Source organism: Anas acuta, chromosome 30, assembly GCF_963932015.1.
Source record: "Anas acuta chromosome 30, bAnaAcu1.1, whole genome shotgun sequence".
NCBI lineage: Eukaryota > Metazoa > Chordata > Aves > Anseriformes > Anatidae > Anas > Anas acuta.
Genome location: NC_089008.1, coordinates 1,309,419 through 1,337,262, shown reverse-complemented (window position 1 = coordinate 1,337,262; position 27,844 = coordinate 1,309,419). Strand labels below are relative to the sequence as shown.

General features: G+C 53.0%; 1 long non-coding RNA gene across 2 annotated transcripts; it reads left to right on the top strand.

Annotated features, from left to right (window-relative positions):
- The first annotated feature begins 1,467 nt into the window (after nt 1-1,467).
- Nucleotides 1,468-27,047, top strand: LOC137846142 (uncharacterized). 2 transcript variants are annotated; one of them, XR_011090408.1, is made up of 3 exons: nt 1,468-1,594; nt 26,619-26,657; nt 26,757-27,047. It is a non-coding gene; the product is annotated as an uncharacterized lncRNA (long non-coding RNA). The 2 variants fall into 2 exon arrangements; XR_011090407.1 differs by lacking the exon at nt 1,468-1,594 and adding an exon at nt 25,936-26,155.
- The last annotated feature ends 797 nt before the right edge of the window (nt 27,048-27,844 follow it).

Here is a 27,844-nt window from a genome sequence, read left to right as displayed (position 1 = left end):
CAGGGCTGTGGGGCTAGTGGGATGTGGACAGTGCAGAAGCTGGAGCTGTGTGCTTCATCATACAGGGCATGGCTCAGGTGTGATTAGCCCTCGGGAGTGTTCCCCCTACTCCACAGGAGACCCTGGACGTAAAACTGTTCTCAGGTTTTCCCCTGTACCTGCAGTAGCAGCTCTGCTGAGACATGGGGCTCTGCAGTGCCCATGTAAAAAAAGCAAGGGTTGGGGATATCAGTAGGCCCTGGCCTGTGCCACTACTGCTCCAAGCTCTCCCTCACACTTTTACTACCCTATGTCTGTTGATTTACATGAGCTCGGTTGTTAATGATCACCCTGTGCTCAAGGAAGCAAGACATGAGCTCAGCATCTCCTCAGCATTTGCGATTGTCCCAACAAAGAGCTCCATAAACTCACAGCATGTTCATGTCTCCCACAGGCAGCAGCCCCTCACACAAGGCCCAGCTCCCTTCCAGAGGTGAGACATTGCTCATCAGCGTTTCCCAGCACAGCTGTCCTCCAAGGCTTGCCTTGGCCACACTGTGTTCCTCGTCTCTCCCAGGGTCAGCCATGCCCCTGGAGGTCTGGATCCTGCGCTCTGCCCTCAGCCTGCTCCTGCTGCTGTCTGCCCCCATCATCACCCTCCTCCTGGAGAGATGCAGCCGTAGTGCCTGTGAGGCCAGACAGCCTGGAGACGTCCCTGTTCCCATGGAGCTCTGATGTCCTCCTGGGCTCCATGCTGTCCCAAGCCTGCTCCACATGCTCAGAGCATGACCCCCACACATTTGCCAGACTCCCGCTGCCATTGAGCTGAAGACAGCTGTGGCAGCATGCCCAAGGGATGTGCTGCCACTGCTCTGCTTCCCTTGGCTCAGCACCTTCCTTCGAGGAAGGGAATTGAGAGAGCAGCATGGGGGAGCTCAGGTGCCTTCAGGACAAAGCCTCTTCCTTTCCTGGTTGTTGTGTGGTCGCAAGAGGGTCAAAGTGTGGGTGCAGATGGCTCCCACAGTGCTGTGCTGGCAGCACTATGGCCCCAGCTGAGACTCCCTGAGAGTTCTTCATAAGCTGATTCAACAACAGGATGAAGGAGAAATCTGCCCATAGCAACTGCCCCAGAGCTCTGGCGTCGCTTTGGCCTTGGTGCAGGATTCCCCTGATGCCATCATTTGTCTCGACATTGAAGAGAAGCAGAGTGATGTGGTCAGAGGAGGGCAAATCCTAGTGGGGACAAGGATCAGGAGCTCTTTACAGGGACAATGTTGCCGCTGAGATACAATTAAAACTAGCATGTGCTGCAGTGTGTGAGAGGACAGGAAAAACAGTGGGGGCTAAACAAAAGCAGCGGATGTAGCAGGTTCTTAGGCAAGGCCCCCACTGATGAGAGCCTCTGTCTGTGGGCCAGGCTCAGGTGGCCACAGAAAGCTAACAGCACAGCCCCCATCTGAACCGCAAGCCTCTGCCCCACTGTCCCCCGCTCAGAGGAAAGCAGAAACTTGAATCAGATGCTGCTCCCCAAAAGCAGTGCCCCAAGAGATGCTGGGGCAGGCACCATGGGCAAGGCTGTCTCCTTCTGGCCCTGCCGTCCTGCTGCTGGTGCTCTGTGAGTTGGGGCATTGTTGGTTGTGGGGGCTGAGGGCTGGAGGGCTGCTGCTGGGGGTAGGACAGGACAGTGGTGAACTCAGGGGAGGATGAGGACAGCGTGTGTGGAGCAGGCGTGCAGTACTGTTGGGCAGAGTTGCACTGGGGAAAGCAGGATGGGGATGGCTTCCTCCAAGTATAAACACATCTGAGCAAGGGGCACACTTCTCCAGCACCATAAATTTTTCTGGAGTGTTGCTCTGAGGCTCTAGGACTGATGAGGTGTTTACGGAGCTATGGGACTTACCTGGAAAAAGGAATCCACCCAAAATGGGATTGGAAGTGGCATTGTTTGAGGGGGTATTGAAGAGGTACAGCATGAGAACATGCAGGTGTGATGGTGGCTGCTTAGCAGTGAGGATGTGGGCAGGGGCATCTGGATGAGCCTGGACACTGCCCCTCTCAGCAAATCTCTCTCTGCCCCTTCGTACAGGTGTCAGAATTACCTTCCAGGACATCTGCAGCTCCCCAGGTACTCGTGAGTCCTTCCCTCCCAGACCCAGGGCACTCTGAAGCCCAACCACTGTGAGCTCTGCCCTATGGCAGCCCTTCACTGCTGTGTCTCCTCCAGGGAATCTCCTGGCTCCTGCTCTCCAAATGAACTCAACTTCTGCTCAGCCAGGTACGACAGATGTGCTCCAGTGTATTCTCCCTGTGGTGTCACCCGTAATACGAATCATCATCTGCAAGGATGGCAAGCAGCTGTACAGCGAGAAAGGCCTTCAAGGGCAGCTGAACTACTCCGTGGTCCTGAACATCACGTCAAGAAGCGTAGGAAGATATACCTGTGGGTACCAGGAGTGGAATGAGATGAAACAGAGGAGGAACTCTGCCCTCAGTGCTGGCCGCATCCTGGATGTCCCTGGTGAGACACGTCTCCGGGCTGGAGGGGTGAGAAGGGACGGAGGCACTTGCCACCAAATGGCTGTGCTGAGGCTGGAGCTGTGTGCTGCAGCAGGCTCTGGGGTGGTTCCCCCACGGGAGTGTTCCCTGTCCTCCAAGCAAGCCCCTAGAGAGAGACAGTTGTTCTCAGGGGATACCCGTGTTCGTGCAGAACCACCTCTGCTGCAGAGATGGGGCTGTGCAGAGCCCATGCACAGTAAGCAAGGGCTGGGGATGTGGATGGATGCCAGGGATGCTCCAAGGTCTGCCCTGTGCATTGATGAGCCTATGGCAGGGCAAGTGGGATGACTGTCACGAGCTGGGTAAGGACACAGCATTGAGGACATGGCAAGGACCCAGCAGCAGGGACATGGGCACAAGCGTGGGGGTGCCCCAGCTCTCACTCCCTCTAAACAAAACCCTCTGTGCCCCAAGGTGCAGCTGCTGGCGTGACCACCCAGGACATCGGCAGCTCCCCAGGTGAGGTTGAGCGTGGGGATGGGTGACTGAAGAGAGGTGTGTGTGGGGTGGTGATGGCAAGGGAGAGGGAATTTGTTCTCTGTGTGTGAGCTCCTTGGAAGGAATCACTTCCCTGCGTGGAACACAAAGCATTTTGGTGCAATTCTGTGGTCCCCAGTACAAGAGGGGCATAGAACTCCTGGAGAGAGTCCAGAGGAGGGCTGCAAAGATGATCAGAGGACCGGAGCCAAGAGAACTGAGCCTTTTTAACCCAGAAAAGAGGAGACTGAGGGGAGACCTCATCCGTGTCTATAAATATCTGAGGGGAGGGTGTTTAGAGGATGGAGCTGGTCTCTTTTCGGTTGTGCCCAGGGAAAGCGTGACAGACAATGGGATCAAACTGGGGCACAGAAAGTTCCATCTGAATATGAGGAGCATTTCTTTACTGGGAGGGTGACAGAGCACTGGAACAGGCTGCCTAGAGACGTTGTGGAGTCTCCTCTGTAGATGTTCCAAATCCACCTAGGTGCCATCCTGTGCAGTCTGTCCCAGCTGATCCTGCTCAGCAGAAGGCTGGACTCCATGAATTTCAGAGGTCCCTTCCAACCTTGGCCATTCTGTGACTGTGTGATCCTCTAGCCCCCAGAATCACAGACAGATGAGAGTGGTGGTGCCATATTTAATAGACAGGCACACCTTGGCCAAGCTATACTTAAGTACTCACGAGGGAATTTAGACAGCAGATCCATGGGGGCCCATGTTGGCACAACAGCCGCGGGCACTTTTATGCCTTCCGTGGGGATGGTGCTGGCTGTCGGTGGAGGGAAGTGGCCATGGGGCTGAGGCTCATTCTGGGAAGGATCTGGGTGCATTGTAGACACTAAGCCTGTCCTTTTGTCCTGCTAGGCAATGTGGTGAATTCCCCAGCAAGTCCATCACCCCCAGGTGAGTGATTCCCTCCTGCACCTCCTGTACCCCCAGGTGAGTGATTCCCTCCTGCTCCCCCAGGACCTCCAGGTCCCCCTGTCCCTGCAGCACCACCTCTGCTGCAGACATGGGGCTGTGCAGGGCCCATGCACAGAGAAGAAGTGCTGGGGATGTGGATGGATGCTGAGTCAAGCCAGGGATGTTCCAAGGTCTGTCCTGTGCATTGATGAGCCTGTGGCAGGGCAAGTAGAGTAATTGTCATGAGCTGAGCTGTAATGTACGTGTGAGCAAAGGGACAATATTTCTGGCACTAAAACTATGGATGGAGTCATATTGTGAAAGAAGTGATATTGGAGTGCTCAGGGATCTAGGCAACTCTCCCTCGAAAAATAAACCAACCAAAAACGGCTAGAGATGGACACAGGGCAGAAAACCTCTGCTGCAGACTTTGCAGAGCCCATGCATAAAAAACATGGGCTCGGGATGTTGATGGACCATTGGGCTGTACGGCTACTGCTCCAAGCTTTCCCTCTAAACTTTATGAACCTATGAAAATCAATTTACACAAGCTCAGTTGTTCATTTTGGCCATTTTCTCCAGGAAGCAATACACGAGCTCAGGGTCTGCTCAGTATCTGGGATTGTCCCATCACAAAGGTCTAGAAACTCACAGCATGTTCATGTCTCCCACAGGCAGCAGCCCCTCACACAAGGCCCAGCTCCCTTCCAGAGGTGAGACATTGCTCATCAGCCCTTCCCAGCACAGCCGTCCTCCAAGGCTTGCCTTGGCCACACTGTGTTCCTCATCTCTCCCAGGGTCAGCCATGCCCCTGGAGGTCTGGATCCTGCGCTCTGCCCTCAGCCTGCTCCTGCTGCTGTCTGCCCCCATCATCACCCTCCTCCTGGAGAGATGCAGCCACAGTGCTTGTGAGGCCAGGCAGCCTGGAGACGTCCCTGTCGCCATGGAGCTCTGATGTCTTCTTGGGCTCCATGCTATCCAGAGCCTGCTCCACAAGACCAGAGCATGACCCCCACACATTTGCCAGACACCCACTGCCTTTGGTCTCAATGTAGCTGAGGCAGCATGCCCAAGGGATGTGCTGCCACTGCTCTGCTTGCCTTGGTTCAGACCCTGCTCTCTGCTACTACTTTTGCCTATTACTTTAAACGGAGATGGGATAACTTTTCACCAATCATAACTAAGATATGCTTGACTAGAGTCACTCAAACTCCACCTAAAAGATAGAAAATAATATAAATTGGCCTAAGAGAGAGGGGATGGTGGGGAAGATATTGTAATACACAATAAATGTTTGTTCATTTTCTTTTGTATTATAAAAACAGGGAGTTCTGTTTGAGGAACGGGAGTTGTGAAAACTCCCTGCTGAAGTAAGGAGCTGTATAATGCTTGGCTAGACACTATGAAAATTCTTTTGCTTAATGTAACAAAAAAGAGAACCCCCCCCAGCCCTTCTCTCCTTCTGCATCTCAGTTGCCTCTTTTGTTTAAAGACCCTGCTGCAAAGCTTATGTAACCATCTCCTGATAAGTTGCTAAACTAGTGTATCAACATCCTGCCTTCCTGTCTCACGCTGGGCCAACATGAGCAAATAAAAAAGAAGTTGAACCACAACGCTGAGGAAGACTACGGCCTTCATCTTCACGACCACCAGAGGGACAGAGACGACCCCCTAGCAACTGCGCACGCAGCTGCAGAATATACCAGGATGTGCTGCGTAATCCTGAAATCACCAAGATATAAAAAGGGACCCTGGCGGGGGTGAGGTGCGCGCCGTTGGTGGAGCTGAGTGTCCCTGGCCGCCCAGCGCTGTTTTGCTTGCTGTTGCTTACTCAATAAATTCCTTTCTATTATTAATGCAATGCTCTCTGAAAATTAATTAAGGGGGCAACTTATAACAGATATTGTTGTCAGGGGAGATACCACCCCGAGGGAATACACCATCCTGAGGACCTCCTGACTCCTGGGATCAGTTGTCGGGTTGATCTTCTCTTCCACCCTCTTCCCCATTGGGAGGCCTTTGGGTGAGATTTGAACACTTGGTTATACTGTGTGTCTCTGCAGAAACTTTGAAATCTCTATAGAGTCTTTGTGCCTTTTAACACATTAATTTCCAGGTTGCGCACCTGTGTCACCTATGTCACCTGTGTATTTCATGCCTGCTAGCTTGCTTTTGCAGACAGTAACTATGGCTGGCAACCCAAAGAACCTGTGTTCCTGTTGCTGTAATAAATCACACTTGAATGCGTTGTTCCTACCCATGATAGTGTGAAATGTGTTCATCTGATTCGTGTCAATATGGAACAATCCTCGGGCCACATGCTATGAAGAAATGTGACCTTCTGTCTTTCATACCCTTGTATAACCACAAGTCTGAGAAAAACATAGTGGTTAATGCATATAGTTCTTGTATCTTACAAAGCAATGTTCCAGTAATTTGTGTCAACAGGGGATAAGAGAAGAACGGGATTTCAGAATAACTGCTACCTATTTTGAGTGTTGCATGGGACACTATGCAAGTCTCTGATATCTGGCCAGGAGATTAAGGAGAAAGGGAAAGCTGAAGGATGACTAAAATACAAAGCTTGCAGGAGATGCTGCACATGTCTCTGACATCCGGCCAAGATGGACAAAGGAGAAGGACAAGAAAAAAAGCCTGAGAGGAAGATTAAGAGCCTTCAGCATCAGAGGCCTCCAGAGGGACCACCGGAGACTGATGCGCATGTGCCAGTAGGAGGGTTTGGATTCTGGGAATTAATTATAATAACCCTGCCTTTTTTCAAAGTAATAGTGAATATGTAGGAGCCTAGGAGCATAAAAACCAGATGCCTGAAGTAACGTACGTCTTCGTGGAGCAGAGACTCCTGGTGCACCCAGCGCTGTTTGCTTACCTCTATCAGTTTAATAAGTTGTAAATTTTGTAATCCTATTTGGTACTTAGTCATTTATTATGATATTTCTCATTAAACACAACTAGAGTAAGGATGGTTATACATTTTTTGTGATTCCCAGATCATGGTAGTTCAGTGCTCTGAATCCAACCAGGCGCCTAATGGTTAATGCGGTATTGGTGAATCTGTGATTGTGATAGTTCAGTACTATGAATCCGACTGGATTCATAACGGTTAATCAGCTACACCGCTTAACACGACACCAGACCACCTGGTTCTGTGTGGGCTCCTCTCCACAGGTTGCAGCTCGGGTCCGGGGTCTGCTCCTGTGTGGCCTCTCCATGGGCCACAGCCACCTGCTCCACCGGGGGCTCCTCCACGGGCTGCAACGTGGAGATCTGCTCCATGTGGGACCCATGGGTGCAGGGGGACAGCCTGCTCCACCAGGGGCCTCTTCACAGGCCGCAGGGGAACTTGTGCTGCATGCCTGGAGCACCTCCTGCCCTTCTGCTACACTGACCTTGGTGCCTGCAGGGCTGGTTCTCACTCCATCCTCTGCCAACTGTTGATGTCCAGCAGGTTTTCTTCCTTTCTTAAATATTCTCTCACAGAGGTACAGTCAACATCAATTTTTGGCTCGTCTTTGGCCTGCAGCAGGTCCCTTTAGAGCAGTCTGACACTGGCCCTTTTCAAATAGGAGGCAGCTTCTGGGTGAGTTCCCCAGAACTGGGTGAGCTTCAATGTGGTGAGTTCCCCAGGAAGTCCACCACTCCCAGGTGAGTGATTCCCTCCTACAGCCCCAGAAACCCGAGCATGGGGAGTGGGTGTGCTGTGCTGCCTTCCCCAGGGCATGGGGACAAGCACGAGCTTTACCAGGCAGGATCTGTGCCAGCTGCACGGGCACGTCCTGCTCCCTGCCTCTCCCCATCACACCCCGCTGCCCTCACACCCTCTGTCCCCCAGCTCCACATGCCTGGATCCCGCACACCCTCCCCAAAACCATGGTGCTGGCAGTGGCGGCCGTCGGCCTTGTCATTGTGGCTGCAGGCAGCTGGTTTGCCATCAGGAAAGGTGAGGGAGTGTTGGAAGGAGGGTGAAAGGCTAAGGCCGTGGGGGTCCTGCTGGAGGGCTGGTGCAGTGGGAACGGTGGTGGGGGGAATCTGGGGGTGCACAGCTGGGGCAGACGGTGCCTGGTGGTGATGGCTGTGGGCAGCCCGTCTGGGGAGGCTGCTGAAGGAGCTGGGAAGCTTCAATCTTTGTCCCCCAGCCCCGAGATGGGAGCCAGGGCTGGGCAGCACCTTGGCCTGTGCACCTCAGCCCCTGTTCTTCTTGCAGGTGCCTGCAGAGGGAGATGCCCAAGGTGAGCACCAAGGGCTGCTGGCGGTGGGGTATTGGGGAGGGAGTTGCGTGCATAGCGGGGCTCTTGGGTGCTCCTTGACCAAGGGCAGCGTTCTCTGTGTGTGTGTGGCAGCATTCCCTGTCCTGGAGGCAGGGAGGATGGGGCTTGCTATTTGCTGCACTGCAGTTCACCACATAATGTAGGAAAGCACGAACAGAGTGCGTTTCTCATGTGGCAACCTCACCACAAACGCACACCCAACAACCATTCCATTCCTCTCCAGGCAGCAACACGTTAACAGCCCACAGATGGAAACCACAGATCATGGCGAAGTCACATGTGAGTACTACCTCCTCCCTTGGCGGAATCCTACACCCGTCTCAGGTGGAATCCCACCACTTCATTTCCCACTGGGATATACAAAATCCCTGCCTGTTCATCAAGACCGGGTTTCTCTCCAGCACCTCATGTCCTGCTTCTTCCTTGCATGCAGAGCGTGGCTGCTGGCTGCACAAGGGACATGGCAGCATCCCAGTGCTCCCAGGGACAAAGCCCATTTGCTTGGGGGGTCCTTCCACACCAGCTCCGTCCTCAGGCAGCATTTCCCCTGCTTCAGCCTCTGCTTTTGTCCTTTCTTCAGTTTCTCTTCAGTGTCATTTCTGCTTCAAGAACTACACAAAGCACATCACAGCAACGAAAGATGTGGCTCTGTTTCCTTGCCCTGCTGGGGAAAATATTTTAGATCTTGCTCTGAAACCACAGGCAGAAGGGAGGATGTTGTGGTTGGGCGACAGGCTAAAGATATATACCTAGCTAACGTGCATGTACCTCGAGTTGCACCTTGACCTTGTTTACCCATGCCTGCACAGCGCATTTTGCAAGGTGTCCTGGCTATGCAAAGAGAGGCGATGCCACAGAAAGCTGGAAAGACACCAAAACCTCAGCATCTCTGCTCCACTGCTGCTTAATGCACATCGCAGATCAGGGTGATGGGAGGGGAAATGTGGTCAGGCGTTGAGAGCTGACCTCAGGCAGCTGATGCCCAAAGCTCGTGGGGGTTCACCCCCCTCCAATCAGCAGGGGCTCATGGTGTGTTTTTTCCCCACAGACTCCACCATCGCCCACGTTCGACGGGACAGGGTGAGTCATGGCACAGCTGTGCACAGCTCCTTTCTGCACTCCTGCAGCCTGGTGCACGCTCATTGTGCAGGGTTCACAGTCAGCAGCTGAAGTAACAGGGTTTCTTTTCTCCCTAAAGCCTCGTCCTGTGCAGCACATGACCGACACCAGGACGTATGCCACGGTGATCTGCACCCAGACCCGATAGAGCTGCCACAGGGCAAGGGCACAGGAGCCTTGTCCACAGATGCCTTTGCTCTCCTGCAGAGTTCTTGTGCAGTCATATAATGGGGCTGAGGGTTGCACTTTGGGCATCTCTGGAATTTTCTGTCACAGGGAAGGGGTGTGTGTGCCTAGGCAAGAGGATGAAGGACTCATATTTCTTTTTGCAATGAATTAATACCTCTAAAATATGTCAGGTGTACCAAGTAATAATATGAGTGTATCAGTGTTTTTTTTTTTTCATGTGAAACCATCTCCCTGTGCTCACTGGAAATTATGTATTCCTAAACTGCATGACAAAGTCACAGGGCTGCTCTTCCATGCACCCACACAGATGGACATTTGGACCTATAGGGACCGGTATCACTGCAGGGATGTGCTTGCATGTGTCTGCCAATTGGTGTGTGTGCTGCAGATGTGGTTTTGTTTAGAAGAAAAATAAACATCTCTGGACGTCCATAAATCCACGGGTCATGATGGGATGCTCAAGATGCTCATGCCAGGAACTGAGGGAGTTGGTGGAAGTCATTGCTAGGCCATTATCCATTATCTTTTTTAAGTAATGGGCATCAGGAAAGTTGCCTGAGGACTGGAGGAATGCAAATTTTACTCCAATCTTCCAAAGGGGAATGAAGGATGACCCAGGTAACTATAGACCAGTCAACCTCACCTCCATCCCTGCAAAGCTGATGGAACAATTTAGACCTGGCGTTGTCTCTAGTTGTATGAAAGATAAAAGTGTCATTAGGGGCATTCAGCAAGGGGAAGTAATGCTTGACCAAACTGAGAGCCTTTTATGAGGATATAGGTGGGGGGATAGATGATATTAAAGCAGTGGATGTGGTCTATCTTGATTTCAGTAAAGCCTTTGACACCGTCTCCCACACACAGCATCCTCGCAGATAACCTGAAGTGTGTGAAGGGTGATCTGGTAGTGAGGTGGACTGTGATCTTTCTGAAGGGAAGAAGCCAGAGGGTTGTGGTCAATGGGGTGGAGGCGAGTTGGAGGCCTGTATCTGGTGGAGTCCCTCAAGGGTCGGTACTGGGACCAGTACTATGCAATATATACTTCAATGACTTGGATGAGGGAATGGAGTGCACTGTCAGCAAGTTTGCTGATGACACTAAACTGGGAGGAGTGGCTGACGCTGTGAATGCTGTGCATGGCTGTGCTTCCATCCATTGAGACCTAGAAAGGATGGAGAATTGGGTGAGGAGAAATGTAATGAAATCACAGAATCACAGAATTGTCTAGGTTGGAAGAAACCTTCAAGAACACCTAGTCCAACCTCTGACCTAATACTAACAAGTCCTTCACTAAGCCATATTTCTAACCTCAACATCTAAACATCTTTTGAAGACCTCCAGGGATGGGGAGTGAACAACTTCCCTGGGCAGCTCATTGCAATGCCTAACAACCCTTTCTGTAAAGAAGTTTTTCCCAACATCCAACCTAAACCTCCCTTGGCACAAATTTAGCCCATTCCTCCTCGTCTTGTCACCAGGCATGTGGGAGAATAGACCAATCCCGACCGCTACAGCCTCCTTTAAGGTATCTAGAGAGAGCAATAAGGTCATGCCTGAGCCTCCTTTTCTCCAGGCTGAACTCTCTCGAGCACCCACCTCCATGTCCTTCTTGTAGCGAGGGGCCCAAAACTGAATAGAGTACTCGAGGTGTGGCCTCACCAGAGCTGAGTACAGGGGGACAATCACCTCCCTAGCCCCGCTGGCCACACTGCTTCTTAGACAAGCCAGCATGCTGTTGTCCTTCTTGGCCACCTGAGCACACTGCTGGCTCATATTCGGACGATTATCCTCCCAGGTCCTTCTCCGCCAGGCAGCTTTCTAACCACTCATCTCCCAGCCTGTAGCTCTGCTTGGGGTTGTTGTGTGCCAAGTGCAGGACCCATCACTTGGCCTTATTGAACTTCATACAGTTGACCTCAGCCCATTGGTCCAGCCTATCCAGATCCTCCTGCAGAGCCTTCCTACCCTTGAGCAGATAACTTTGTGTCATCTGCAAACTTGCTGAGGGTGCACTCAATCCCCTCATCCAGATCATTGATAAAGATATTAAAGAGGATTGGCCCCAGTACTGAGCCCTGGGGGATTCCACTAGTGACCGGCCTCCAACTGGATTTGACTCCATTCACCACAACTCTTTGGGCCCAGCTATCCAGCCAGTTTCTAACCCAACGAAGCGCGTGTCAGTTCAAGCCATGAGCAGCCAGTTTCTTGAGGAGAATGCTGTGGGGAATAGTGTCAAAAGCCTTACTGAAGTCAAGGTAGACCACATCCACAGCCTTGCCCTCATCCACCCAGCACGTCACTTTGTCATAGAAAGAGATCAGGTTAACCAAGCAGGACCTTCCTTTCAGAAACCCATGCTGACTGGGCCTGATCACGTGGTTGCACTGTAAGTGCCATGTGATGACACTCAAGATAATCTGCTCCATGAACTTCCCTGGCACTGAGGTCAAACTAACAGGCCTATAGTTCACCGGGCCTACCCTCCAGCCCTTCTTGTAGATGGGCGTCATGTTTGCTAGCCGCCAGTCAACTGGGACCTCCCCCAATAGCCAGGACTGCTGATAAATGATGGATAGAGGCTTGGCCAGGTCCTCCGCCAGTTCTCTCAGTACCCTCGGGTGGATCTCATCTGGCCCCATTGACTTGTGCACATCCAAGTGCCGTACCAGGTCACCAAACATTTCTTTGTGGATAGAGAGGGCCATATCCTGCTCCCCATCCCCTTCCACCAGCTCAGGGTACTGGGTATCCAGAGAACAACTGCTCTTGCCACTAAAGACTGAGGAGAAGAAGGCATTAAGCACCTCCACATTTTCCTCATCTCTTGTAACTGTTTCCCCCCACATCCAGTAAAGGCTGGAGATTCTCCTTAGTCCTCCTTTTTGTGTTGATGTATTTATAAAAACATTTTATGTTATCTTTAATGGCAGTAGCCAGATTGAGCTCCAGATGAGCTTTGGCTTTTCTAATTTTGTCCCTGCACAGCCTTGCAACATCCTTATAGTCCTCCCTAGTGGCCTGCCATCTTTTCCAAAGATTATAAACCCTCTTTTTTCTCCTAAGCTCAAGCCACAATTCTCTGTTCAGCCAGGCTGGTGGTCTTCCCTGCCGGCTCGTCTTTGGGCACGTGGGGACAGACCGTTCCTACGCCATTAAGATTTCCCTCTTGAAGAGTGCCCAGCCTTCCTAGACTCCTCTGCTCTTCAGAACCACCTCCAAAGGTACTCTACCAACCAGTGTCCTCAGCAGCACAAAGTCAGCCCTCTGGAAGTCCAATACAGTGGTTTTACTGGTCCCCTTCCTGGCCTCGCGAAGAATAGTGTACTCCAGCATTTCGTGGTCACTCTGCCCAAGACAGCTCCTGACAGTCACATCCTCCACCAGTCCTTCTCTGTTTGTGAAGAGAAGGTCTAGCGGTGCGTCACCCCTGGTAGGCTAACTAACCAGCTGTGTCAGGAAGTTATCTTCCACGCTCTCCAGAAACCTCCTGGACTGCTTTCTCTGGGCTGCGTTGTGCTTCCAGGATATCACAGAATCACAGAATCACAGAATTTCTAGGTTGGAAGAGACCTCAAGATCATCGAGTCCAACCTCTAACCTAACACTAACAGTGCCCACTAAACCATATCCCTAAGCTCTACATCTAAACGTCTTTTAAAGACTTCCAGGGATGGTGACTCCACCACCTCCTTAGGCAGCCCGTTCCAGTGCCTAACAACCCTTTCAGTAAAGAAATTCTTCCTAACATCCAACCTAAAACTCCCCTGGCGTAACTTTAGCCCATTCCCCCTCGTCCTGTCACCAGGCACATGGGAGAACAGGCCAACCCCCACCTCGCTACAGCCTCCTTTAATGTACTTATACAGAGCAATAAGGTCACCCCTGAGCCTCCTCTTCTCCAGGCTGAACAAGCCCAGCTCCCTCAGCCGCTCATCGTAGGACTTGCTCTTCAGTCCCCTCACCAGCTTCGTTGCTCTTCTTAGGACCCGCTCAAGCAGCTCGATGTCCTTCTTGTAGCGAGGGGCCCAAAACTGAACACAGTACTCGAGGTGCGGCCTCACCAGAGCCGAGTACAGGGGGACGATCACCTCCCTAGCCCTGTTGGTCAGTGTTTCTGATACAAGCCAGGATGCCGTTGGCCTTCTTGGCCACCTGAGCACACTGCTGGCTCATATTCAGCCGACTGTCCACCATCACTCCCAGGTCCTTCTCTGCCTGGCAGCTCTCCAACCATTCCTCTCCCAGCCTGTAGCTCTGCTTGGGGTTATTGCGCCCCAGGTGCAGGACCCATCTCTTGGCCTTGTTGAACTTCATACAGTTGACCTCAGCCCATTGGTGCAGCCTATCCAGATCCTCCTGCAGAGCCTTCCTACCCTCGAGCAGATCAACACACGCACCTAGCTTGGTGTCATCTGCAAACTCACTGAGGGTGCACTCAATGCTGTCATCCAGATCATTGATGAAGATGTTAAAGAGGACCGGCCCCAGCACCGAGCCCTGGGGGACGCCACTAGTGACTGGCCTCCAACTGGACTTGACTCCATTTACCACAACTCTTTGGGCCCGGCTATCCAGCCAGTTTCTAACCCAACGAAGCGTGCGCTAGTCCAGGGCGTCAGGGAAGCTGAAGTCCCCCACGAGAACCAGCACCGATGATTTCGCAACTTCTGTCAGCTGCCTGTAGAACTCCTCATCCGTCTCTTCATCCTGGTTCGGCGGTCTATAACAGACCCCAAAGAGACTTCAAAGTGCTCTGTCACAGTACTCGATAGGGAGGGCTCAGAAGCTCACTACAACCTGCACTATACCTTCTCCATAAACCCACAAGGCGTAGGATAACTTGTAGTTCTTTCTTGTTAGCTGGTGGGCACACAGTTGTTACCTCACTGACCTCACCCACTGGGATATAGCAACATCCACCTTGCCATTTTACACCCAAGTTTCACATTTCCTGGGCCGTTCCCTTGACCTCACTCTGGTCAATGCACAACAAGCCTTCAGGAGAATTTAGATGATTTACGTCGCTTTCTCAAGAATTCCTCTGCTTTGCTGCCCCATGTGAGGCTGCCATCAATGCACTGCAGGTACTCACGAGGTTCACCTTGTTCTACATCCATCTGCACTACTCCACGGCAAATGGCAGGGCTGTGTTTGCACCCCTGGCACCGTCCACTGCAGGTGTACTGAACGCCCCTGCAAGGGAAAGCAAACCATGGCCTGCACTCTACAGCTGTATTGGGTTTACATGGCAAGGGTTTGGTAGCTGGGGTCTGCAGTGGTGGCCTTGTTGAGAAGCCCAGAAGCTGCCCACTATTTGAAAAGGGCCAGTGTCAGACACAAAAGGGACCCGCTGCAGGCCAAGACGAGCCAAAAATTGATGTTGATTGTACCTCTGTGAGAGCATATTTAAGGAGGGAAGAAAACCTGCTGGACATCAACAGGTGGCAGAGGGAAGAATGAGAACCAGCCTTGCAGGCACCAAGGTCAGTGCAGCAGGAGGGCAGGAGGTGCTCCAGGCATGCAGCACAAGTTCCCCTGCGGCCTGTGGAGAGGCCCGTGGTGGAGCAGGCTGTCCCTCTGCACCCATGGGTCCCACATGGAGCAGATCTCCACTCTGCAGACCGTGGAGGAGCCCCCGGTGGAGCAGGTGGCTGTGGCCCATATAGAGGCCCCACAGGAGCAGGGCTCAGGCCGGAGCTGCAGCCCGTGGAGAGGAGCCCACACAGAACCAGGTGGTCTGGTGTCGGGTTAAGGGGTGTAGCCGATTAACTGTTAAGGGTCCGGTCGGATTCATAGTACTGAACTATCACAATCACAGATTCACCAATACCGCATTAACCATTAGGCGCCTGGTTGGATTCAGAGCACTGAACTACCATGGTCACAGATTCACCAAAAACGTATAACCACCCTTACTCTAGTTGTGTTTAATGAGCACTATTATAATAGTAACTTTTTATGCTCCTAGACTCCTACATATTCAATATTACTTCGAGAAAAGACAGGGTTATTATAATTAGGTCCCGGAATCCGAACCCTCCTACTGGCGCATGCATATCAGTCTCTGCTGGTCCCTCTGTGGGTCTCTCGTGCTGAAGGCTTGTAGTCTTCCTCTCAGGCTTTTGTTCTACTCCTTCTCCTTTGTCCGACTTGGCTGGATGTCAGAGACTTTTGCAGCGTCCCCTGCAAGCTTTGTCTTTGAGTCATCCTTCAGCTTTCCCCTTCTCCTTAATCTCCTGGCCAGATATCATGACTTGCATAATATCCCATGCAATAGTCATAATAGGTAGCAGTTATTCTGAAACCCCTTTGTTCTCTTATCACCTATTGACACGAATTGCTGGAACATTCCTTTGTAAGATACAAGAACCAGAGCATTAACCACCCTGTTTTTCTTAGACTTGTGGTTATACAAGGGTATGAAAGACAGAAGGTCACATTTCATCATTGCATGTGGCCCGAGGATTGTTCCATATTGACACGAATCAGATGAACACATTTCACACTATCATGGGTAGGAACAATGCATTCAAGTGTGATTTATTACAGCAACAGGAACACAGGTTCTTTGGATTGCCAGCCATAGTTACTGTCTGCAAAAGCAAGCTAGCATGCACGAAATACACAGGTGACATAGGTGAAACAGGTGCACAGCCTGGAAATTAATGTGTTAAAAGGCACAAAGACTCTATAGAGATTTCAAAGTTTCTGCAGAGACACACAGTATAACCAAGTGTTCAAATCTCACCCAAAGGCCTCCCAATGGGGGCAGAGTGTGGAAGAGAAGCTCAGCCCGACAACTGATCCCAGGAGTCAGGAGGTCCTCAGGATGGTGTATTCCCTCGGGGTGGTATCTCCCCTTCAGTGGTATCTTCCAAAACATCACCTCTCTCTTAGGCCAATTTATATTATTTTCTATCTTGTAGGTGGAGCTTGAGTAACTCTAGTCAAGCATATCTTAGTTATGATTGGTGAAAAGTTCTCCCATTTCAGTTAAAGTAAAAGGCACCGAGAAATTCAGAGTGCATGCTGAGTGAGGGGTGGTCGCACATTGGAGGCAGGTAGCTTTTGGGATGGAGGTATGTTTTGGTATTATAATGATATTACAATGAGGAAAAGTACACTAGGGTACAGCATTTGTCAAAACATGACAGGTCCTTGGCTGAGGGTCGCAAAAAGTGTGGCTTATCGGTCTCAGTGTGCACAAGAATAATCGAGTCCCCACCTGGCACAGAGCCTAACCGCGGTGTCTCCACTCCACTCTATGCTCCGTACTGTCCCTTAGAACCTGCACACCAGGTTCCCCCAGTGTGAAAGCATCTAAGGTTGGAAGTCGAAGGAATGCTTAGGTAATGCAGCTACGCCTAACCCTGAAAGCCTCTACAGTGCTGTACATTTTCTTTAAAACATGAATGTTAGTTTTATTTTCCTAGTTACTTTAGGCAATTGCACCACATTAGCTGAAGGCTGCTAACTGGTAGTGTACTCCAGGGATCCAAATCACAGAATCACAGAATCACAGAACTTCTAGGTTGGAAGAGACCTCAAGATCATTGAGTCCAACCTCTGACCTAACACTAAGAAGTCCTCCACTAAACCATATCACTAAGCTCTACATCCAAATGTCTTTTAAAGGCCTCCAGGGATGGTGACTCCACCACCTCCCTGGGCAGCCCATTCCAATTTTTAACAACCCTTTTCGTAAAGAAGTTCTTCCTAAATTCTTCCTAATTACATCGAATTCCATTCAATATCTTCATTACTCTCAGGATGCTGGTCAGGGGTTACCCTCAGAAATTTCACAGCTGGCACCACAGTGCGATTGGCTCACCAGGGAGGGTTGGAGGCTGTATGGGAATGAGGGAGTAGCTCCGTCCACCTAACTCTGTATATTCCCTTTGAGGAAGAGTCTCCTGGAGGCTTGTGCTGTGAAACATGCATGCATGGGCCTGAAGGAAGCTGTGGGACAAGTGCTTCAATGAGGCCATGGGAGGTGAGGGACTGTGCTTGCAGGAAGGAGCCTGAAACCCACGTCCCTTCCAGCTCTGCCTCCAAGAAGCTCTTGCTGAGTTTTGACCCCATTTTCCTATCCCATATTCCCTCCATGCAGTCCTGCATCCTCGTGTCTCCCAGCTGAGCAGCTCCTGTCCTGCCTGCACCCATCTTATCCCAGAGTCCCCCACTGCACACCAAGGCCCCAGATGTCAACACTGGGAGCTGCAGAGAAGGGACACCTTGGCTCCTTCTTGGTATTGGTGTGGGATGGCTAAAAGCCCTTTGTGCAAGGCTGGGGATGGGTTGTGGGTGTGGGGGCCAGTCAGGCTGAGACCCCATCACCACCTGCCCCACAGCTGGATGCCCCCATGTACAATGTCCCTGCTCAGGGTTGTCTCCTGGAGATGGCGCATTGAGAGACAGAAGATCCAGCACAGGGATGGGTGGGCATGGGATGCAGAGTGCCAGGCATGGCCACCCCCTGGTCGTCTGCATGGCCTCAGCCATCCTGGGATCTCAGGCAGTTTTCCATGACACATCTGCCAGGGCAATGCCAGTAGGTAGGAGAACTCTTGGGTGGCAGGGCAAAGGGAACAGCAGCTCCATCGCAGGACACATGGCCCCATATGGCAGTCATAGAGCAGCTCTCCCAGCTCTGCTCACAGGCTTCCCTCTCAAATACAGAGCAGCAACATCAGCTGGTGCATTCTGAACCAATCCTTGATAACTCGCCTCCCACAGGACCAATACCTACCAAGGTGCCTCCACACAGGGCACCATAACCAGCTGGGGATGTGACCATTGTGGTCGGCACCACCTTGGGCACAGGAAGGTGCTGGAGTGATGCAGGAGCTGCAGAGCATGGCTGCCTGGGGGTGCAGCTGTGACTCCATCCCCTCGTGTTTTCCCGGTATGCAGAGGTGGATACTGTGATGTAGATGTGATTCTGAGAGCAGGCAGGGCAGCCATGTGGATGCTAGGGTTGAACACAGCTGGGAGGGTCTGCGATCCAGTGTTAATCCTTGATGGGAGCAGAGAGCAGGCGCTGAGCCAAGGGAAGCAGAGCAGTGGCAGCACATCCCTTGGGCATGCTGCCCCAGCTGCCTTGAACCCAATGGCAGCAGGAGCCTGGCCACGGTGGGGGTCATGCTCTGAACATGGGGGAGCAGGCTGGGGACAGCATGGAGCTCAGGGGGACATCAGAGCTCCATGGGGACAGGGACGTCTCCAGGCTGCCTGGCCTCGTGGGCACCGTGGCTGCATCTCTCCAGGAGGAGGGTGATGATGGGTGCAGACAGCAGCAGGAGCAGGCTGAGGGCAGAGCGCAAGATCCAGACCTCCAGGGGCATGGCTGACCCTGGGAGAGACGAGGAACACAGTGTGGCCAAGGCAAGCCTTGGAGGACGGCTGTGCTGGGAAGGGCTGATGAGCAATGTCTCACCTCTGGAAGGGATCTGGGCGTTGTGTGAGGGGCTGCTGCCTGTGGGAGACATGAACATGCCGTGAGTCCCTTGAAGTCCGTTTTAGGACAATCCCAAATGCTGAGGAGATGCTGAGCTCATGTCTTGCTTCCTTGAGCACACAGGGAACATGAGCAAGCCTTTCCATGTATGTTCCCAGACACAGATTTGTAAAGGTTAGAGGGACAACCTAGAGCGGTAGTGGAACACCCCAGGGTCCACAGACAACCCCGGCCCTTGTTCTCAATTTCAGTGCCCGATGCAGCCCTATCTCTGCTGCAGAGGAGCTGCAGGAGGGAAAGGGGCAAGTCTGGGAGCAGCTCTTTCTCTAGCGGCTGCCTTAGAGGACAGGGAACACTCCCATGGTGGATCTACACGACAGCCATGCCCTACCTGCTGCAGTACACAGCTCCAGCCTCTGCAGTATCCCCATCCCTTCTGTTCAAACCACCCTTGGGCCATATATCACCTGGCACAAACAGGCTGCCCAGTCCTGGCTCCCATCTCGGAGCTGGGGGATGAAGGCTGAAGATCCCCAGCTCCCTCAGCAGCCTCCCCAGCTTGGCTGCCCACAGCCGTCACCCCCAGGCACCGTCTGCCCCAGCTGCGCACCCCCAGGTTCCCCTGAAATCCTCTACCACTGCACCAGGCCTGCAGCAGGACCCCCACGGCCTCAGCCTTCCCCCCGCCTTCCCCCTCTCCCTCAGCTTTCCTGATGGCAAACCAGCTGCCTGCACACAGGAGGATGAGGATGAGAGGCACCACTGCAAGCACCATGGCTGTGGGGAGGGTGTGCGGGAGCCGGGCATGGGGAGCCGGGGGACAGAGGGTGTGAGGTCAGCGGGGTGTGATGGGGAGAGGCAGGGAGCAGGATGTGCCCATGCAGCTGGCACACCCTCATGCTTGTCCTCACCTGGGAAGCTCTGGATATCAGTGATGGTCTCACCATCACCTGCACCTTGGGGCAAAAGGGGTTTTTCTTAGTGGGGCCAAGACCTGGCACACCGCCACACCCGAGTCCTTTTTCTTCCTGTTTGTTCTTGCTGAGCAGGCACCTTTCTGTGTCTCAAACCAGCACCACTGTGCTCTCCCTTCTGGAACCATCCCACACTGTTGCTGATGTACAGGCTATAGCCTGTCTCATGACAATCACACCACTTCCCCTGCCATAGGCTCATCAATGTACAGGGCAGATCTTGGAAAATCCCAGTGTCCATCAACATCCCCAGCTCTTGCTCTCTCTGCATGGGAACTGCACAGCCCCATGCCTCAGCCGAGCTGCTGCTGCAGGGAGGGGGACAGCCCTTGAGAGCAGCTTTCTCTCTGTAGGGGCTGACTCTGAGGAGAGGGAACACTCCCTAGGGGGAACCACCCCAGAGCCATGCCCTGCCTGCTGCAGCACACAGCACCAACCCCAGCAGTTTTCCGAAAACTTTTACCCTCACCACCCTGGGGCCATGTCTCACCTGCCACAGACAAGGTCTGTGGAGCACTGAGAGCAGAGTTCCTCACCCAGTTGCTCTCATTCCTCTGCTGGTACCCACACTTGTACGTCCCAGCACTTCTGGAGGTGATGTTCAGGACCAGAGCGTAGATGACCTTGCCCTGCTGGGCTTTCAGGCTGAACTCCTCCTGCCCATTCTTGCAGAAGACAACTCGTGTAGCAGGAAACTGCCAATCAATGGCACACTGAAAGAAAATTATTTCCCCCTCCTTGGCTCTGGAAGCATTGAGGTACAGGACTGGAGTCTGGTCGTTACCTGGAGAGAAGGCAGAGGGATTCCCCAGGCAAGCGTTAGTGACTGCCAGGTGGCAAAACCAACTGCATGCCAAGGCTGGAGGTGTCTGCTGTCCTGGGGTTTCCAGGGGGAATAGTGAGGGAATAATCCCCTTCTCTCTTCCCATCTCCTTCCCCAGATCATGTTCATTTTTGGGACCCCATGCTCCTGCAATCCTGGAGAGCTGCAGATGTCCTGGGTGGTCACTCCAGCACCTGCAGCATGGGGCAGAGAGGGCTTTCCTTAGAGGGGCAGAGACCCAGCTCACCCCCACCTCCCTGCTCACATCCCAGTTTCTGAGTCCTGCCTGAACAGGGGACTTCCCACCCACACATTTCCAATTGCGATTTGCTTCATCTGCACACTTGGCACCATCCCAAGCCTGGTCTGGATGTGCTTTATATTCCCGTATGAGTGCCCAGGATCTCTAAGGAATCCAGCATCCTGAACGTCTCACACAAAAGCTCCAGACAAACTTTTAGTACTGGAGAAGTGTGCCCCTTTCTCAGATCTGCATCGTAGCTGGAGGAAGCAATCCCAACCCATCCTTCCCCAGACGCAACTTTGTCCTGCAGTTCTGCATGCCTGCCCCGCACAGAGGGGCAGTGACCTCCTGCCTTCCCCAAAACAACTCTGCCCTGCAGTTAAGCACGACTGTATCGCGCACACTGTCCCTATCCTCCCCCGTGCTCACCACGGGCCTGTCCTGCCCCCAGCAGCAGCCCTCCACCCCTCAGCCCCCACACTCAGCAATGCCCCAACTCACAGAGCGTCAGCAGCAGAACGGCAGGGCCAGAAGGAGACAGCCTTGCCCATGGCGCCTTCCCCAGCATCTTTTGGGGCGCTGCTTTTGGGGAGCAGCGTCTGCTTCAAGTGTCTGCTTTGCTGTGAGCTGGGGACTGTGGGACAGAGGCTTGCAGTGCATCTGGGACCTGTGCTGTTAGCTTTCTGTGGCCGCCTGAGCCTGGCCCACACTGAGCGTCTCTCATCAGTGACGGCCATGCCTCAGCCCCTGCTACATCCGCTGCTTTTGTTGAGGACCCGCTGTTATTTTTGTCCTCTCGCACACAGCAGCATGCTCTGTTTGTCTATTTTTTCCTGTGTCTCAGGGGCAGCATCTTCCTTGCAAAGCCCTCCTGCCTTTTGTCCCCATGTTCTTTGCCTTCTTCTGACCAGGTCACTCCGCTTTTCTTCAATCTCCATACAAATAGTTGTGCCAGGGGCATCCTGCACCAAGGTCAAAGTGACTTGAGAGCTCTGGGGCAGTTGCCAAGGCTGTGGGAAGATCTCTCCTTCATCCCATTGATGAATGTTGGTGAATCATCTTATGAAGAACTCTCAAGGAGTCTCAGCTGGGGCCATAGTGCTGCCAGCACAGCACTGTGGGAGCCATCTGCACCCACTGGTCTTCAACTCTCTTGGGCATGACTACCCATCACTCTTCTGTTTTCATTTGGAGGATCATGGGTTTGTAATCCTCAATAGCCCTGCTCCAGAAGTCCAGAGGATGACCACGGCTTTCTCCTGGTCTTTCCTGCCAGAGGCTCCGGGCCAGGCCTTGTTCCCCGCCTGCAGTGCAGCACCAGAGGCACAGCTGGGCCTGTGCGCATGGGCCCAAGGGCTCCCACCACAGCCTTTTGGACGTCCGCTTTATCTCCTCCCACTTCACAGAATCACAGAATCACAGAATTTCTAGGTTGGAAGAGACCTCAAGATCATCGAGTCCAACCTCTGACCTAACACTAAGAGTCCCCACTAAACCATATCCCTAAGCTCTACATCTAAACATCTTTTAAAGACTTTCAGGGATGGTGACTCCACCACCTCCCTGGGCAGCCTGTGCTAACAACCCTTTCAGTAAAGAAGTTCTTCCTAACATCTAACCTAAAACTCCCCTGGCACAACTTTAGCCCATTGCCCCTCGTCCTGTCACCAGGCCTGTGGGAGAACAGACCAATCCCCACCGCTACAGCCTCGTTTAAGGTATCTAGGGAGAGTGATAAGGTCACCCCTGAGCCTCCTTTACTCCAGGCTGAACAAGCCAAGCTCCCTCAGCCGCTCCTCGTAGGATTGTTCTCCAGGCCCCTCACCAGCTTCGTCGCCCTTCTCTGGACTCGCTCAAGCACCTCGATGTCCTTCTTGTAGCGAGGGGCCCAAAACTGAACACAGTACTCGAGGTGCGGCCTCACCAGAGCCGAGTACAGGGAGACGATCACCTCCCTAGCCCTGCTGGCCACTCTGCTTCTTATACAAGCCAGGATGCCGTTGGCCTTCTTGGCCACCTGAGCACACTGCTGGCTCATATTCAGCTGACTATCAACCATCACTCCCAGGTCCTTCTCTACCAGGCAGCTCTCCAACCACTCATCTCCCAGCCTGTAGCTCTGCTTGGGGTTATTGCGCCCCAGGTGCAGGACCCATCTCTTGGCCTTATTGAATTTCATGCAGTTGACCTCAGCCCATCGGTGCAGCCTATCCAGATCCTCCTGCAGAGCCTTCCTACCCTTGAGCAGATCGACACACGCACTTAACTTGGTGTTTAAATTTGTGATTCTGTGATTCAGAATCAACCAACCCCTGTTGTTGGTGACGACAAGATCTAGCAGCACTCCTCTCCCAGTTGGCACGTTCACCATTTCCATCAGGAAGTTATCATCAATGCACTGGAGGAACCAGTACTGGAGGAACTTCCTGGACTGTGGGTGACTGGCTGAGTAGGCCTGTCAGCAAATGTCAGGGTAGTTGAAATCCCCCATGATAACCAGGGCCTGTGATCAAGAGGCTGTTCTCAGCTGCCTGTAGAAGGCCTCGTCAGCTTCCTCATCCTGGTCTAGTGGCTTGTAACAGACACGCACAACAGCATTCCCCATGCCAGCCTGCCCCTTAATTCTCACCCACAGACTCTCAACTCGCTCCTCATCTACCCCTGGACAGTACTCAATACAATGGAGTTGCTCTCTCATGAGAAGAGCAGTTCCGCCACCTCACCTTGCTGGCCTGTCTTCCTGAGCAGGACATAGCCATCCATGACCACATTCCAGCCATGTGAGCTGTCCCACCATGTCTCTGTAACTGCCACCAGATCTCAGTCTTCTGACCAAACAGAGTTTTCCAACTTCTCCTCCTTATTCAACATGCTGAATGCATTTGTGTCCAGGCACTTCAGGGAAGGAGCTGAGCACGCTGATTTCACCCCATGAGGGGTGGGAGGCCTCCTGGTCTTCATGTCTGCGGGGGCACTGTCCCACCAGTACAAGCCCTGCTACAACCCCATTATCCTTCAGATATACATGTAGCTTGAAGCTCTCCAAATGAGCCCTGCTAATTGCTGTCACAAAACCCTCTGGACCCTGTGAGATAAACCTTTCCCAAGTATTCCTCTCAGGCCTGGTGTCTTATAACACCAGCCATTACCAAATAACCCAAAGCTGGGCCTGTAGCACCAGTCACGGAGCCAAGCATTTATGGACCAGATCCTTCTATTGCATACAATGTCACCACCCCAGAATGGATGGAGGGAAGAGAAAGGGACTTGTGCTCCAGACTCTTTCACCAACCGTCCCAAGGCCTCAAAAACTTTCTTCATTCCCCTCAGACTACAGGACGCAGCTTCCTCCACAGCTGTCTGCAATATTGTCAGCTGATGAGGTGATATGTCTCCTCCAGGCTCTGATAGACCACAGACTTCCCTGGGAATGAAGGGAATGCTCCGTGTCCTCGTGGCCAGTCCTCAGTCAGTTTGGGTGCTCTCCTTTCAGTGCTCCTTGGACCCTGTCTGTGCCAGGTGAGACACGACCCTTCATCAGGGCTATGGGGGCAGTGGGATGTGGACAGTGCAGAAGCTGGAGCTGTGTGCTTCATTATACAGGGCATGGCTCAGGTGTGATTCCCCCTCAGGAGTGTTCCCCCTACTCCACAGCAGACCCTGGACAGAGAACTGCCTCAAGTGTTCCCCTGTACCTGCAGTAGCACCTCTGCTGTTATATGGGGCTCTGCAGTGCCCATGTAAACAAAATCAAGGGCTGGGGATATCAGTAGGCCTAGGACGGTGCCAGTACTGCTCAAAGCTCTCCCTCACACTTTTACTACCCTGTGTCTGGGAATTTACATGAGCTCAGTTGTTAATGCTCACCATGTACTCAAGAAAGCAAGACACGAGCTCAGGGTCTGCTCAGCAGCTGGGATTGTCCCAGCACAGAGCTCCATAAACTCACAGCATGTTCATGTCTCCCACAGGAAGCAGCCCCTCACACAAGGCCCAGCTCCCTTCCAGAGGTGAGACATTGCTCATCAGCCCTTCCCAGCACAGCCGTCCTCCAAGGCTTGCCTTGGCCACACTGTGTTCCTCGTCTCTCCCAGGCTCAGCCATGCCCCTGGAGGTCTGGATCCTGCGCTCTGCCCTCAGCCTGCTCCTGCTGCTGTCTGCCCCCATCATCGCCGTCCTCCTGGAGAGATGCAGCCACAGTGCTTGTGAGGCCAGGCAGCCTGGAGACGTCCCTGTCCCCATGGATCTCTGATGTCCCCCTGGGCTCCATGCTGTCCCAAGCCTGCTCCCCCATGCTCAGAGCATGACCCCCACACATTTGTCAGACTCCTGCTGCCATTGGGTTCAAGGCAGCTGTGGCAGCATGCCCAAGGGTTGTGCTGCCACTGCTCTGCTTCCCTTGGCTCAGCACCTTCCTTTGAGGAAGGGAATTGAGAGAGCAGCATGGGGGAGCTCAGGTGCCTTCAGGACGAAGCCTCTGCCTTTCCTGGTTGTTGTGTGGTCGCATCAGGGTCAAAGTGTGGGTGCAGATGGCTCCCACAGTGCTGTGCTGGCAGCACTATGGCCCAAGCTGAGACTCCCTGAGAGTTCTTCATCAGCTGATTCACCAACAGGATGAAGGAGAAATCTGCCCACAGCCTTGGCAGCTGCCCCAGAGCTCTGGCATCACTTTGGCCTTGGTGCAGGATTCCCCTGATGCCATCATTTGTCTAGAGATTGAAGAGAAGCAGAGTGATGTGGTCAGACGAGGGCAAATCCTAGTGGGAACAAGGAGCAGGAGCTCTTTACAGGGACAATGTTGCCCCTGACATACAAGTAAAACTAGCGTGTGCTGCAGTGTGTGCGAGGACAGAAAAAAGTGTGTGGGCTCAACAAAAGCAGCGGATGTAGCAGGTTCTTAGGCAAGGCCCCCACTGATGAGAGCCTCTGGCTGTGGGCCAGGCTCAGGTGGCGACAGCAAGCCTACAGCACAGCTCCCAGCTGAACCGCAAGCCTCTGCCCCACCGTCCCCAGCTCAGAGAAAAGCAGAAACTCGAAGCAGATGCTGCTCCCCAAAAACAGCACCCCACAAGATGCTGGGGCAGCCACCATGGGCAAGGCTGTCTCCTTCTGGCTCTGCCATCCTGCTGCTTGTGCTCTGTGAGTTGGGATATTGCTGGGTGTGGGGGCTGAGGGCTGGAGGGCTGCTGCTGAGGGCAGGACAAGCCCGTGGTAGACACAGGGGAGGATGGGGACAGCATGCGCGGGGAAGGTGTGCAGCAATGTGGGGCAGAGTTTCTCTGGGGAAAGCAGGATGGGGATGGCTTCCTCCAAGTATAATACGTAGCTGAGCAAGGGGCACACTTCTCCAGCACCATAAATTTTCTGGAGTGTTGCTCTAGGACTGCTGAGGTCTTTACAGAGATATGGGCCTAACCTGGAATAGGAAATCCATCCAAAATGGGATTGGAAGTGGCATTGTTTGAGGGCATATTGAAGAGGGACAGTATGAGAACATGCAAGTGTGATGATGCCTGATAAGCAGTGAGGATTTGGGCAGGGGCATCAGGATGAGCCTGGACACTGCCCCTCTCAGAAAATCCCTCTCTGCCCCTTGGTCCAGGTGGCAGCATGACCTCCCAGGACATCTGCAGCTTCCCAGGTACTCATGAGTCCTTCCCTCCCAGAGCCAGGGCACTTGGAAGCCCAACCACTGTGAGCTCTGCCCTATGGCAGCCCTTCACTGCTGTGTCTCCTGCAGGGGATCTCCGAGCTCCTGCTCTCCAAATGAACTCAACTTCTGCTCAGCCAGGTACCACAGTTGTGCTTCTGTGTATTCTCTCTGTGGTGTCACCTGTAAGACAAATCATCTTCTGCAAGGATGGGAAGGAGCTGTACAGCCAGAAAGCCCAGAAAAGGCAGCTTTTCTACTTCGCGGTCCTGAACATCACGTCAAGAAGTGCAGGAAGATACACATGCGGCTACAAGAAGAGAAATGAGATGAAACAAAGGAGGAGCTCTGCCCTCATTTTTGGCCGCATCCTGAATGTCCCTGGTGAGACACTTTCCCGGGCTGGAGGGGTGAGAAGGGACGGAGGCACTTGCTACCCCATGGCTGTGCAGAGGCTGGAGCTGTGTGCTGCAGCAGGCTCTGGGGTTCTTCCCCCATGAGAATGTTCCCTCTCCTCAGAGGCAGACATGAGAGAAAACTGCTCTCAAGGGGTCCCCCTCTCCCTGCAGCACCACCTCTACTGCAGACATGGGGCTGTGCAGGGCTCATGAACAGAGAGCAAGGGCTGGGGATGTGGATAAATGCAGGATGAGCCAGGGATGCTCCGAGGTCTGCCCTGTGCATTGATGAGCCTATGGCAGGGCAAGTGGGATGACTGTCATGAGCTGGGCAAGGACACCGCAGGGAGGACATGGCAAGGACCCAGCAGCAGGGTCATGGGCAAAAGCGTGTGGGTGCCCCAGCTCTCACTCCCTCTAAACAAAACCCTCTGTGCCCCAAGGTGCAGGTGCTGGCGTGACCACCAAGGACATCTACAGCTCCCCAGGTGAGGTTGAGCGTGGGGATGGGTGACTGAAGAGAGGTGTGTGTGGGGTGGTGATGGCAAGGGAGAGGGAATTTGTTCTCTGGTTGAGAGCTCCTGGGAAGAAATCATTTATCTGGATGAAACACGAAGCATTTTGGTGCAATTCTGGGGTCTCCAGTATAAGAGGGGCATAGAACTACTGGAGAGAGCCCTGAGGAGGGCTGCAAAGATGATCAGAGGTCCGGAGCCAAGAGAACTGTGCCTGTTTAGCCTGTTTCCCAGGCTAAACAGCCTGTTTAGACCAGTCACTAGT